This window comes from Lagenorhynchus albirostris, chromosome 2 (genome assembly GCF_949774975.1).
Source record: "Lagenorhynchus albirostris chromosome 2, mLagAlb1.1, whole genome shotgun sequence".
NCBI lineage: Eukaryota > Metazoa > Chordata > Mammalia > Artiodactyla > Delphinidae > Lagenorhynchus > Lagenorhynchus albirostris.
In genome coordinates this window covers 55,374,391-55,388,998 of record NC_083096.1, presented here as the reverse complement: position 1 = coordinate 55,388,998, position 14,608 = coordinate 55,374,391, and the positions used below count along the sequence as shown (strand labels likewise).

The window sequence follows — 14,608 nt, the reverse complement described above, 5'->3', positions numbered from 1 at the left end:
GGATCTTCCCGGACCAGGGATCGAACCCGTGTCTCCTGCATTGGCAGGTGGATTCTTAACCACTGCGCCCCAGGGAAGTCCTTCATAATGACTTTTTGACTCTACATCATCTAGCTCCTTCTGATCTCATCATCTATTACTCTCACCATCACCGGTTTTCTCCCTCAGGGCTTCAGTGCTTGCTGTTCCCCTTGTCTCAATTTTTCTTCCCCACATACCTGCATAACTCATATCTCATCTCATCATCTCTTTTAGGTCTTTATTCAATGTCAACTTCTCAACAAGTCCATCTTTGGTTACCCTGTCTAAATCTGCAACTCTATTGCTCTTCCATGTATTTCCTTCCCCCACCCATTTTATTTTTCTTCTCATCACTATCTAAACGATATTTATTGCCTGTCACTCCTAATAGAAAGTTTGTTCACAGCTGTAACTCCAGTGTATAGAAGAGTTCACATGGTAAGTATTCAATAAACAATTGTTGGGACTTCTCTGGTGGTCCAGTGGTTAAGACTTCACCTTCCAATGCAGGGGGTGCAGGTTTGATCCCTGGTTCGGGAGCTAAGATCCCACATGCCTCGGGGCCAAAAAACCAAAACGTAAAACAGAAGCAATATTGTAACAAATTCAATAAAGACTTTAAAAATGGTCCACATCAAAAAAAATCTTTTTTAGAAAAATGAACAATTGTTGAGTTAAGTAATAAAGTATACATTTATCTTTTAAAATTATTTTAAAATATTTTCTATTTCCCCACTATTTTATATTGGATGTGTAGTTGGTGTCTGTCTTTATAAGTTAGTCTAGAGGTTACAGAATATTGTGATGGAATAATGATAGGATTAAAGGAACAATAGACATTGCTCAGGAACTGTGGACTTGAAGTTGGATGAACTAATTCAATGGTTGGTAAACTTTTTCTGTAAACGGTCAGATAGGAAATATTTTTGACTTTGTGAGACATGCAGTCTCTTGCCACTGTTCAACTCTGACATTGCAGAACATAAGCAGCCATAGATTATGTGTAACAAATGGGAATGGCTGTGTTCCAATACAACTTTACTTACAAGAACAACTTACAAAAAATTGTTTACCACCCCCTGCACCAACTGATGATGTCCCCACTTTGGGGAGATGGAGAACATGTTTTCAGTTGTTGAAGGATATATTGCAGTATATTGAGCAGAAGTAGTTAGTGGAATAAGAATAGGAAGAAATATGTTTGCGTCTGTTGGGCAGTTACAAGAGTGAATTGCAGTGACATTTGCCTTTTTCTTTTTGGCTGCCTAGTATTTGAAGCTCTTTTGTATATATACAGGGCTTCCATCTTATATTAAAGAAGCTGACTATTCCAGATACTTGCTCTTTCAGCACGCTTTGCATTTATGGCACCAATCAGAGGCACTCTCCTAGAACATTTAGCAGGTGCTAGTGGTAATGAGGCTATGAGAAACTCAGGGGAAATTGCTGAAAGATCAACTCCCTGGAGCAGAGTGGTAGACACAGTGTCTGGTGTTAATGGTATTGGTGGTGCAGGTTGTTGCAAATATTGCTTTGTGTAAGCAGGAATAGTGCCCTCACTATACCAATCCGAGTTGTTGTGAGCATCACTTAAGGCTAGGTATCCCAGTATCTGGTTCTCCAGTTCTCCAGTAGATTCTATAAGTTATCCAACATCTTTTCAATAAATTCCTTTTCTATTTGAATCAGCCAGAGTTGATTTCTATTGCCTAGAACTAATAACTCAGATTAAAATACATTCTTTCTACATTTACCACATAATCCTTTGACACAGTCATGAAGCTCTTTTTATAAATGAGTATCAGCTAGATTAAGTAATTTTCCCTTGGGTTTTTCATTTCAATTAAGGTATTTTTTAGTTTCTAAAAGATCTAGTTGGTTTTCTTAATCTGCCTTAAAAAATAATATCTTATGCCCCTTTCCTACTATAGTTTCTTCCTGCATTTCTTTAAATAGAGCTAGATTTATGGTATCTAGAGTTTATGAATAATACAACTCTGCTTCGCATCACTACTTTTCTTCAAAATGTCAACATGATAGCTCCAGTTTAACTTGAGAGGTGCTATTTTAATTTGAGTACTTCAAAGATATTCTCATTACTTTACTACCAAGACACACACACACACACACACACAAAATCTGTCCTCTCATTAAACCAAATCTCTTCCAATACTTATTAAAAAATTCAGCTCCCTTTTTTCTAATTCCTTTTGTGCTTAATTTCTAAACTGCATAAATTATCAGGTTATTTTGTACTTCCACAATACCATTTGGGTAATATGGTCTTTTAAAGCAATTGTTTAATATATTGATTGATTGACTATATTGACAGCTTTTGTACCCAAGGACAATATACTCAAGGACCTACATAGAGGTTGCTCAAAAATTATTTGTTGATGGACTTTTTCTGCCATCCACTAGGTAGTTCCTCCCACTGAGGACTCTATTTATTTATTTATTTTTTGAGGACTCTATTTAATATTCAAACTAGTAACAAGAAGGAGGCCCTGAATGGGAAAGAAATGTTGTGACCTAGTTCTAAACATAAACTATTAGATCATCTAAATATCTAGGGGTATTCCTGTGGTCTGAAGCAGGTTATTGCTACATTTGGCTCCTCAGAGCATAGAAATTTTCTCAAAGACCAGTAAAGGACTTCTAAATTCAGAGGGACTTTCCAGGCAGTGTGAAAGTGAGCAGGGAAATATGAGGTAATCTAGTTTAAAAGCCATTTGATAGCTTAAAATGCCTCTGACAGCTATTTGAGCAACAATGGCTATAGCATGTCTGATTTCAGGAAGCCCTGTTATTAATGCATGTATGAATGTTTAACCAAACTGTATGACCTCTTTCTCTTCTTTTTAAGAATAGGGACTCTTGTAGCCTACATGAGTAAGCATAGGGTTTTCTGGAGAACTCTCTGAGCATATGGGGTCTTTCTTCACTGTTTTCACTTCCCCTGTAAGTAGAGTGACCATATAGTTTATCTCCCAAATTGAGACAATTTTGATAATGAAGGGGACACTATTAATAATTACACTCAGACAATAGGCAAAAACTACCTCAGGCAAACTGGTTTGTATGGTCACATTATCTATGTCATCTCCTGCCAGTTTCATGCTATTCTAAGGCACAGTCCACTAAATGGGATGTTGTTTACTTGTCTCTATGTGGAGAAACCTCCTACTCACAGAGATTTAAGTTACTGGATAAATCTTCCATAACCGCTCCCCCCCTCCGATAAAATGCCCCAAGCTTGAGCCATTTATTTTGTAGTAGCATGCTTGAGGCCTCACCTAGATATTGTATGTTGCTTGATGCCACATAAATCATGCTGGGAAGTTTGGGAGTGGTGGTGAAAGGGAGTGAGAGTCTTTTGCTTCCATGCCAATAGTGCATGTGCAGTCTACAGTTCAGATTGCTTTTTTTATATTTCCACAGTATGAGTTGTAGGCATGCTGGTTTCATTAGTTCAAGGACTGATTAAATTACTCATGGAATCTCTCCCCAGATCAGAATTCCTCTCCCCGTTCTTATTCAACATCATAAAGAAGTCCTAACAAGTGTAATAAGACAAGAAAAAGAATTAAAAGGTATACAGATTGGGAAGGAAAATAAAACCATCTTTGTTCACAGATGACATGATTGTTTATGTACAAAAATCCCAAAGAATCAACAACCAAAAAATGCTTCTGAAACTAGTAAGCAACTATAGCAAGGTTGCAGGATACAGGGTTAATATACAAAAGCCAATTGTTTTCCTACATATTATCAAGGAATAATTGGATTTTGAACTTAAAAGCAAAACATCATTTATTTTGGCACAAATTGAGGGAGAGGGTGGAGAGAGAGAGAGGGAAATACTTAGGTGTAATCTAACTAAATATGTGTAAGATCTATAAGAGGAAAGCTACATGTTCATGAATAGGAACACTCAATATCATTAAGATGTCACTTCTTCTCAACTTTATCTATAGATTTAATGCAATCCCAATAAAAATCCCAGAAAGTTGCTCTCTGGATATTAACAAACTTCCTCTAAAATTTATATGGGGAGGCAGAAGACTCAATAGCCAACCCAATACTGAAGAAGAAAAAAGTTTGAGAACTGAGACTACCTGACTTTAAGACTTACTATAAAGCTACAGTAATCAAGACAGTGTGGTATTGATGAAAGAATAGACATGTAGATCAACAGAAATGTGTAGAGGTCCCAGAAATAGACCCACATATAGCCGATCTTTGATAAAGGAGGAGAGGCAATCCAAAAGAAAAAAAGATAGTCTTTTCAATAAATGGTACAGGAAAAACTGGACATTTACATGTAAAAATATGAATCTAGACACAGACATTACACCATTCACAAAAATTAACTCAAAATGGATCACAGGCTTAAATTTAAAATGTAAAACTATAAAACTTCTAGAAGATAACATAGGAGAAAATCTAGATGACCTTGGGTTTGGTGATGACTTTTTAGATATAACACCTAAAGCAGGATCCATGAAAGAAAAAACTGATAAGTTGGACTTCACTACAATTCAAGACTGTTCTGTGAAAGACACTGTTAAGAGAATAAAAAGACAAGCCATCTGTTGGGAGAAAATATTTTCAAAACACATACCTGATAAAGAACTTGTACCCACACAAAGAACACTTAGGATTCAACAATAAGAAAACAAACAACCCAATTTAAATATGGGCAAAAGATCTGAACAGACATCTCACCAAAGAAGATATACATATGAGAAGCATGTGTGAAGAGATTCTCAACATCCTATGTCACTAGGGAATTGCAAATTAAAACAACAATGAGGTCCTACTACATATCTATTGGAATGGCTAAAATTCCAAACACTGACAACACCAAATGCTGACGAGGATGAGGAACAGCAGGAACTCTAATTTATTTCTGATGGGAATGCAAAATGGTGTAGCAACTTTGGAAGACAGTTCCTCAGTTTGTTAAAAAGCTAAACATAATCTTACCATCTAATCCAGCAATAATGCCCTAGGTATTTACCCAGATAACCTGAAAATTCATGCCCACACAAGAACATATACACAAATGTTTACAGCAGTTTTATTCATAATGGCTAAAACTTGGGAGCAACCAAGATGTTCTTTGATAGGTGAGTAGATAAACAAACTGTGGTACATCCATACAGTGGGTTGTTATGCAACGATAAAAAGAAATAAGCTGTCAATCCACAAAAAGATATGAAAAACCTTAAATGTGCATTGTTAAGTGAAAGAAGCCAGTGTGAAAAGGCTGCATACTGTATAATATCAACAATATGACATTCTAGAAAAGGCAAAACTGTAGAGATAGTAAAAAGATCAGTGGTTGCCAGTGATTTGGAGAGGGGAAAAAGGAAGGATTGAATAGTTGGTGCAAAGGGGATTTTTATGGTGATGAAATTATTTGGTATGATACTGTAGTGCTGGATATATGAGGCTATGCATTTTTCAAAACCAAAAAAAAAAAAAAAAACCCAACTGTACAACACAAAGAATGAACCCTAAAGGAAACCACAGACTTTAATAGTGCATCAATATTGGTTCATCAATTGTAACAATGTACTCCACTAATGCAAGATGTTAATATTAGGAGAAACTGTATGGGGGTAGAGAGGGGAGTAATTGCGAACTCTCTGTATTTTCTGTACAATTTTTCTGTAAACTTAAAACTGTTCTAAAAATAAAGATTTTAATAAAAAAGCAGGCATTAATTTTTACTAATAGTATTAAATAAATGTTGTGGGAGGAAATATGTCATTGGTTAGTAATGCTTCACCCTACCCATATATATATATTTTTTTGTGGTATGCGGGCCTCTCACTGTTGTGGCCTTTCCCGTTGCGGAGCACAGGCTCTGGACACGCAGGCTCAGCGGCCATGGCTTACAGGCCCAGCCGCTTCGCGGCATGTGGGATCTTCCTGGACCGGGGCATGAACCCGTGTCCCCTGCATCGGCAGGCGGACTCTCAACCACTGTGCCACCAGGGAAGCCCACCCTACCCATATTTTAAAGGGCTTTCATTTTTTTGTGTGGAGCAACATGCCATTTTTTTCTCTTCATAATGGCCTACTGGAACAAGAGGAGAGCTATGTTAGCCTTTGATGGTGTCTCTCTCATGATTTTGGTTTGGATTAAATTCCTTTGATTCACTAGTCTCCCAAAAAAAAAATAAATGGGGGGTTCTCAGTAAAAGGGAGAACCCTTTTGCATATGCATATAATTTTGCTCCCTCCTGAAACTTCACTAAAACTTAGTTAAAAAAAAATTTAAGGCCATAAACTGACAAGCTGGAAAACAGGAGAATAAACAAAATTAATGACATTTTGTATGCTATGAAGCGGATAGATTGGTGGTTACTGAGAGGAGTCCAGTGAAAACGGATTCCTAAACTAGCAGGGGGAAAGCCAAGAACTAAACTGATTTGCACTGCAGAAATGCTTAAAAAGCCAGGAATTAGCAGGACCAGGTTCCTCTGGAAATAGAAATAAAAGTAGGGGGAATGTTAAAAAAGGAATATTAGTTGAAAGATAATGAAGAAACAGATAGCTAAATTTTATCTCTCACTCTATGCTGCTGATTGATTATCTACTCCCTGCCTCCCACAAAAGACTAGAGCCTTTTTCTTTGTAGAGGGTAAAACAGAGGGTCTCTGATCTGAGGGTCGTCAGTCACAGTTGAATGTGGAGTACTGTACCAAACATGGGAGAATGTGAGTGTGTGAGTCCTAAGTCCTCTTACCACAGTTGACTCCAAAATACTGGCAGTGAGGCCTAGACCTTCTAGGCAGGAGACTGGAAGATCCTTCTCTGGGGATCAGACCAGTCCATAAATAAAGCTAAAGATAAAAATTCAGGGATTCCTTAACAAACAAATCAGCCATATCATTTCACACTAGAACTCAGAGTTGACACGCTCAAAGCTTTCAATCAGCTTTTAGTGTCCTACTCTTAAATATGAGCAAAAAAGCAATTGAGTACCAGAAAGTTGAAGAAATCATATAATAGAAAGATAAAAACCAAAATGAATAAATACAAGAAAGAAAGTTTGAGGAGATAGCAACTAGGCAAGGAGAAAAAAACTTAAATACAAGAGAAGATATTACATTTATGAAACAAGATGCTACATAAAAATAATATTCAGATAGCAAAAATTATTCTTTGGCATGAAAATCGTGGTAGCATAAATGAAAATCTCAACAGAAAGCTTGGAAGATCCAGTTGAGGAAATCTTTCAGAGAGTAGAGCAAAAAGAGCAAGAGCTAGGAAATTAGAGAGAAAGAAAAAAAAAAATCCAGAGAACAAGTCCAAGAGGTCCAACAACTGAATAATAGGAGTTCCAGACAGAGAGAAATAAGAAAACAATTGAGAAGGAATTAACAAGATGATTTATAAAAATTTCCCAGAAGTGAAGCTCATGAGTTTTCAGATTGAAAGATCTCACTGAGTATATATGACCAGGGATGGAAAAAGATCATACCCAGGCACATGACCATGAATTTACACTGGAGACAAAGAGAAGATCCTATAAACTTCCAAAAAATAAAAGGGAGGTCTCATACAAATGATCAAGAATCAGAATGTCTTTTGCTTTTTCAGAAGCAATACTAGAAGGCAGAAAGCAATGGTGAAATGGCCTCACAATCATGAAGGAAAATTATTTCCAACCTAGGATTCTATACTCAGTATGCATGTAGAGGGAGGAAAAAAGATGTTTTCAGACATGCAATGTCTCAAAAAATTTGTTTCCCTTATATATATCCTTTCTCATGAACTTAATGAACGTTGTGTTTCATCAAAACAGGACATCTGTTGTAGGAGAGAAGAGAAAGGAGTCTCCAAGAAGTTTGTCAAGGGAGATCCTAGGTTGCTAGTTATGCAACAAGTCCAAGCTGGAGTACGTCAGAGGCCCTCAGACAGAAATATTTAGGAAAATGAAATTAATAGTATACATTAATAAATTTAAATACCTGACAGACAGTTTGACTGAATTAAGGATTAGAAAATTAACTAAACTTAAATGGAAATTATTAACTCCAGAGAAAGCAAAACATTTTGCAAAAATGATCATAGTTGACTACTGTTCTGAAAACATATATACTCATAATAATATAAACATTATACACTTACCTAGTCAATATATTGTGTTGATGAGGAATGGGAACTGACTGTGTGTGTATGTGTTTAATTGTGATGGAGTGAGGGAAGACAACAGAGAATACCTACAACTGAAAGAACATGATATAGCGATACAAGCATGTTATGTAAAGTATGGAGATACATATGAAGAAAATCACCTACAGTTGAAAGTCATTTTCTTTGGAAACAGTGGAAGGACTGAGGACTCTTCTTTGTTTTAAATATCTTGTAGAACTTGTTGATTTTTTTAAAAACAAGGACAAAAAATTAATTGATAATCACAACATTTCAGAGTTATTATTTAGGACACTGCAATAGTAATTTTTTTTTTTTACCATGCCTTCTACATAGTGAGTACTCTCAATTGTACTGAATCTTTTAAAATGTGACAGAAGTTGTTGTAACAAGTCATTACTAGGCTGTAATATCCTTGAGATCAGGGATTATTTCTTATACATTTTTATAGTTCCCTCAGGACATAGTGTGGGATCATTTGCATTTTACTTGTATTGATGTGTAGGATTTTGCATGTTTTAGTCTCATGAAGAACTAAGTCAAATTCCTTCATATTCTTAGTTATAAACAATCCTGAGTTGAATGTTTAACTTTACAAATAGATCTATTATTTTCAGTACTGTGAATCTAAGCTCTGCATTGCAATCAAGAAATCAACCAACAAAAAAATTATTATGGGCAAGACAGATCACATAGTTCTTTATTAACAATATCACATTCTCTAGGAAAAGAACCTGAGAGGTTGCTCAGGGTCACCCAGAGAAATAGGCAGTACCATCTCTGCAAATCAAACTATTTGCCTAAGCCAAACTTCTGTGATAAACACACTTAGAGTAGGTGTGAGGGAAAAGTCAGAAGGGTTTATCCCACTCGAGATTAACAGGCAGTGTAGTTTCTCTTCAGCTAAAGTGTTGATGGATAAAAGACAAAAACTGGTGTGTAAATTCAGCTTTTATTTTGTTGAAAGGGGATTAAAAATAGAAAGGAATTCTATTTAGGTTTAGACAGTGAAGACTGAGATATAGAAAGAACTTTCATAAAGGAGTGGGATTGAGATATTTTTTCCTACCGAAGAGTCCCAATTATGAAGCTGCCAGAATAAGTATCTTGCCTCCTTGCTTGTATTTCTGGTATCTTGATTAATTACATGGCTGTCCTACATCAGCAGTTTTTAATCTATAAATTAACAGCTCCAGAGTGTTAATATGAGATTATCCAGACACTATTTAAAGGGCCGGAGATAAAGGAAACAAAGGAGCCTCTTCATAGAGGGTATGTGAGTACTTTTCTAGTCCTTAGATGCTTGGTAATTTCACAAAGTAGATATGGTATATTTGTCAAGCAAATCTCTTTCAACAGATTCTCCTCCCCTCCATTTGTTCCCTCTCATTATAAATGGAGCTTATGCTCTATACCTCCATTAGGGGGCAGTTATTTTAAGTAGAACAATTCTACTACTTTCTGTTTCCTGTATTAATGGTTGTTTCCTGTATACAGTCTTATACCTTGGACATCTTAGGTTAAAAAAAAAACAACAAACCCACAGAAGAGCATCCCCAGGACTTCAGGGACTATAAATATAATTCAGAAAACTTTTGAAAAATGGCATTTAGGAAAGAGTAAGTGTAAGAAAACTGCATTAATAATTACCACTTAAAAATCTGCCAGGCAGGGAGCTTCCCTGGTGGTGCAGTGGTTGAGAGTCCGCCTGCCGATGCAGGGGACACGGGTTCCTGCCCCGGTCCGGGAAGATCCCACATGCCACGGAGCGGCTAGGCCCGTGAGCCATGGCCGCTGAGCCTGCGCATCCGGAGCCTGTGCTCCACAACTGGAGAGGCCACAACAGTGAGAGGCCCGTGTACCGCAAAAAAAAAAAAAAAAAAACAACCTGCCATGCAGGGCTTCTCAGCAGTGGTTGAGAATCCACCTGCCAATGCGGAGGACACGAGTTCAAGCCCTGGTCCGGGAAGATCCCACATGCCACGGAGCAACTAAACCCATGCGCCACAACTAGTGAAGCCCACGTGCCTAGAGCCCATGCTCTGCAACAAGAGAAGCCACTGCAATGAGAAGCCCGTGCAATGCCATGAAGAGTAGACCCCGCTCACTGCAACTAGAGAAAGCCCACGAGCAGGGACGAAGACCCAAAGCAGCCAAAAATAAATAAATAAAATAAATACATTTATATATTAAAAAAATCTGCCATGCAGAAGATAACCACAAACTAAAAAGGACTCATCTATTAGCTTCTATAATTTTAAATTGATTTTCAGAGATATATCTCCTAGATAAAATCAAAGGAAGCACTCTGCATTTTTAGCACTAAATGCTGCAAGAGTAATTCAATAATAACACTTTGCTATACTTAACACAGTTCTATACTTTAAAAAATGCTTTTTCTCATATATATTTTGAAATAGATAGTGCAGGTATTATTATCATTTATAGATTGGGGAAACTGACACAGAATTTAAGTGATACCCTCAAGACTGCACAATTACACCTTGAAAGGCAGGACCAGAATTCTTCGTCCATTGTTTTGTTGTTTACTATCAGTAAAAACTGTATCTTTGATTAACTACAGGCATTCCCATTTTATAGTTCAGTATATGAAGACAAGACAAAAAATCTCAATGGGTTTGTTCCAGGTCATTCTGTAAGAGAAATGAAAAGCTACAAAAAATACATGAGCACTGACTTGAAATCCTTTGCTCAAATCACTTGATCACAATAAACGTTAAGAGTGAAGGCCAAAGGGTTATACAGAACTCATTGTCCATTAGTCTTCTTAAGGTTTGTCCTCGATAAGAGGTTTCCATCCAAATCCATTTCTTCTTGGCAAACACTTGTCTCCTCTAGAAATATTAAAAACAAAAGAGAGAAAAATTTTCCTGGGTAAATAATGGAAAGGGAACAGTCCATTGTGGTGGACAAAAGTCAGAAGGATTAAATTTTTTACAATGTAAATATAGGATTATGTTTGTCACATAGTTGTAAAAGTTATAACAGGCATAAACTATTTTGTGGCCAAGTAATTAAGGTGGTATTACAGTAACATGCTGTTAATCTGACTTTTAAAACTTAATTTTAAATCAAAGAAACTACTATATACCAGACAAACGGTTGCCTTAGTGTTCTTAAATAAATAATATTAGAGAATTAAAACTAATTTGGATTCTGTAGTGGAAATTGGTCATTATTTGGGCCACCTGAACTGCTTTCCTATATTTAGAGAATTCCTCACCGTGTTAATCTTGGTGGTGAGCGAAGATACCTCCCATAATGGAAATGGAAGATGTCAGATAGTCACTTTCTCTCCCTCCCTTGCAGCTAAGGTGAAGGCATGTGACCTAGGCTTTTCAATCAGACATCTACTGGACTTTTGACTCAGCCCTGAAGATACAAGCAACAGTCTCTCTCTCTCTCTCTCTCTCTCTCTCTCTCTCTCTCTCTCTCAACCTACTGACAGGAAACATTTCTGCAATCTACAGTTTCCAATGTAGAGGTGGTCAAAGGGCAGACTGTGTGGTCTAGTGCCTGATGTCCATGGCGCTGGCTGCGGTGGGGGGTGGGGGGCTTGGGTAGGGGGAGACCATCTTCTCACAGTTTGCCTAGCACTACCCAGTTTTAGCATGGAAAACTCTGAATCTCTGGAAACCATTCAGCCCCAGGAAAACCAGGACGGTTGGTTATTCTAGCCAGCTTCCTCATCAGATCAGTTCTGTGGGTGGTTTATTCCTCCTGCTTAGCTTCAAGCCTAGTTTTTCAAGCCCTCCCAGCAATTCTGTAAGCCACCCAATATCATTTTTAAAGATTATGGAAGTATAACCCAATGTCCTTTTAATCCACTATTGATCTGCTTAAATCGGTGAGAGCTGGTCTCTATTACTGCTACCAAGATCTTTGACCGAAACAGATACTTCTGTGTGTCAGCAGTTTGGAAACCTGCATTTCATGATGACCCTATGATTTGATTTGGCTCATAGGTTTATTACAGACACTGTTTGATGTTAGTGAATTTTTTTTTAACATTTTGAAAAGTGCTGCAAAAGCATCAATAATGATTATTCTTACTGTATTTTTGAAATCCTGAGATGTTTCTGATGGTCGAGACTATTGTGAACCATTTTCCCTTGGTGATGAGATAAACAAACATTGACAGAAGTAAAGTTGCTGCCAGAAAATGTTTGAATTTCCCTACTCTATCTCATCCCGTACCCCCAAATTTATGAATGCTTATTTCTCCAGATGAAGAATTTTTAAAGCCCCCCAAAATAGAAGCAAATGGTGACCTAAAAATATCTCTGCTCATTTATTCATTTTTGGAGCATATATAAGAGTTCTTTGTCATTTCTCCTGATAGACATCCCTCCTGAACATATGCACTTCTCATTCAGCTTCACCTTCAGGACATCTTCATACTCCTGCACTCATCCTTTGGAGAGAAAACCTTCAGTGAGGATACTCCTGTTCATAAAATGGTCATTAAGATGTTAGGGCTTCCCTGGTGGTGCAGTGGTTGAGAGTCCGCCTGCTGATGCAGGGGACACGGGGTCGTGCTCCGGTCCGGGAGGATCCCACATGCCGCGGAGCGGCTGGGCCTGTGCGTCCGGAGCCTGTGCTCCCCAACAGGAGGGGCCACAGCAGTGAGAGGCCCGCGTACCACACACACACAAAAAAATGTTATTATAGTGCTTACTTTGACAGCATATATACTAAAATGGGAATGATACAGAGAAGATTAGCATGGCCCCTGCGTGAGGATGACATGAAAATTTGTGAAGCATTCCATAATTTTTAGACTTATCATAGTGACCATTTCAATATATATGAATATATATAATTACTATGTTGTACACCTGAAAGTAATATATTGTATATCAATTATACTTCAATTAAAATGTTATTACATAAACAGTACATCTTTATTAAAGAAAAATAGAAGATACAAGAAGACAAATAGAATAAGCATCCATAATTCTGTCACTGAGAACATTTTGGTATTCCATTTTTTGTAAGCATTCATGTCTACAGCTATAGAATTTTTAAAAATTTGAGAGGTCAAACTATACATACTATTTCAGAACTTACTTTATTATTAGTATTATGAATTTCTTCCCATGTATATGCATATAGATATTTTAAATGACTGCACATTTTACAATGTATAGAAGTATCATCACATTCATTAATTAACTCTGGGACATTTTCAGCTTTGTAAACAATACTATTGAAATTATATATCTATCCTTGAGCATTTTTCTGATTATTTCCCCAAAATAAATATTAGAAGTAGAATTTTTACATCAGTTGCTCTGCTCATTTTTGAGATTTTTCTTATATTTTTCCAAAGTGCGTCCCAGAAAAGTCATGGCTTTTATGCTCCCACTTGTCATCTGTGAGACTACATTCTTCTACCCTCAACAACACTGAGCATTATCATTTTTTTAAAAAATTATTTATTTATTTTTGGCTGTGTTGGGTCTTCATTGCTGTGTGCAGGCTTTCTCTAGTTGCGGCGAGCGGGGGCTACTCTTTGTTGCAGTGCACGGGCTTCTCATTGCAGTGGCTCCTCTTGTTGCTGAGCACAGGCTCTAGGCTCGCGGGCTCAGTAGTTGTAGCGCACGGGCTTAGTTGCTCCGCCGGCACGTGGGATCTTCCCAGACCAGGGCTCGAACCTGTGTCCCCTGCATTGGCAGGCTGATTCTTAACCACTGCATCACCAGGGATGTCCCTGAGCACTATCATTTTTAAAAATTTTTGTTAATTTGATAAACAAAGAGATTATCTCATTTCTTCTTTTTAAAACTATCTGCTCCTATCAAGATGCCCATTTTCCTCAACGTGAATGTATGATATTAATCACTTCATTCTGTCATGAAATGCAAAGAAGTAAACCAAAATTCTGAAAATGTATCATCCCCTCCAAGAACTGTCATTATTTCTTTTGTCACCATCACCCAGTTATTTAATTTTCACAAATTACTTCCTCCCTGAAATAGCTTTCTAGTTGACTTTCACTCTTTGATTCCCTTCTCAAGTCCTTAGATTTTTAAAATTTACTTTCTCTTATCCTATGAAGTACACTATTTTAAATATAGGCACTTAGGAGTTTATACCTTGTACAGGAAGAAGTCAAGCAGGTAGTACCAAAATGCAATTAACCTAATGCATTTTCTCTTTAGGTTAAAAGTATTGTCTCCCTTTCAAAAAGAAAGAACATCTTTTGTCTTTTTCTTCTATTTGAGGACCATATAAACTATTAAGTAAAATAGTTACAATGCTGGTATTTGTCATAAGGTGGGAGTTTAGAGGAAGTATAATCAGTATCTTTGGGCTTCCCTGGTGGCACAGTGGTTGGGAGTCCACCTGCCGATGCAGGGGACACGGGTTCGTGCCCCGGTCCGGGAGGATC

At 37.3% G+C, this 14,608-nt stretch overlaps 1 non-coding gene across 1 annotated transcript; it reads left to right on the top strand.

Moving 5' to 3' along the window:
• The first annotated feature begins 12,884 nt into the window (after positions 1-12,884).
• On the top strand, positions 12,885-12,991 carry LOC132516500 (U6 spliceosomal RNA). Its single transcript, XR_009539334.1, has one exon. It is a non-coding gene; the product is annotated as a U6 spliceosomal RNA (small nuclear RNA).
• Positions 12,992-14,608: the final 1,617 nt, after the last annotated feature.